Source organism: Leuresthes tenuis, unplaced genomic scaffold (genome assembly GCF_036924035.1).
Source record: "Leuresthes tenuis unplaced genomic scaffold, fLeuTen1.0.hap1 SCAF_5, whole genome shotgun sequence".
Taxonomy (NCBI): Eukaryota; Metazoa; Chordata; class Actinopteri; order Atheriniformes; family Atherinopsidae; genus Leuresthes; species Leuresthes tenuis.
This window is the reverse complement of record NW_027325359.1, coordinates 21,574,992-21,575,829: the sequence shown is the minus strand read 5'-3', so window position 1 is coordinate 21,575,829 and position 838 is coordinate 21,574,992. Positions and strand designations below refer to the sequence as shown.

General features: G+C 41.6%; 1 pseudogene; it reads right to left on the bottom strand.

Annotated features, from left to right (window-relative positions):
- Window positions 1–275: 275 nt before the first annotated feature.
- LOC140308070 (U2 spliceosomal RNA) lies at window positions 276–452 on the bottom strand (annotated as a pseudogene).
- Window positions 453–838: the final 386 nt, after the last annotated feature.

Genomic DNA, 838 nt, shown 5'->3' with positions numbered 1-838 from the left:
GCCGAACACTTCCGCTCCACCTTTTAGTTTTCTATGGGGCATTCACACCTTTATTTTCACCGCATTTTATAAAAACACCACAGGAACACCGTATTGAGGCTTTGTTCTGACCGCTCATTCGGTGTCGCGTTTCTTTCAAGCATTTCTCCTGGTTAGCCCGCACTCGGCTCGCTCCCAGAGCCGTGTTAAAGTCTACTTCGCATTCACTCTCTTTTCTCAGCAGACTAAAAGAAACTTCCATCCTGCACCGCTGTTAGCTTTTTCACAAGAGCAGAGGAGAGCGCACCGTTCCCAACGGCACTGCAGTACCGGGTCGATGCTTGGAGTGAACGGAGCAAGCTCCTTTTTCAACTCCTATTGATAAAAATCCATTTAATATGTAGTCCTTGCATAGACATATCACATATTAAACTGATAAGTACAGATGGATTATGTGCAATTAGTAAAGAGAGTAGAGGACGATCTCTCTCGTTGGAAGTCCTTACCTATATCACTTATGGGGAGAGTTACAACCATTAAAATGATGATACTACCAAAAGTTAACTATTTGTTCTCAATGATCCTCATAAAACCATCTGCTACTTGGTTTAAGTCACTAGATTCATGCATCTCCAAATTTCTGTGGAAAAACAAACCACCACGTATTAGTTTAAAAACCCTACAGAAGACCAAGGACAGTGGTGGATTAGATTTACCTCATTTTCAGCACTATTCCTTAGCCAATAGGTTACAATATATATCAAAATGGTTTAAACCTTGTTGTTGTCACAGTTCCCAGAGACGTTGTAATCGTTGAGGATTCTATATTCACCCCCTCATTAGAGGCACGTGTTGCAGA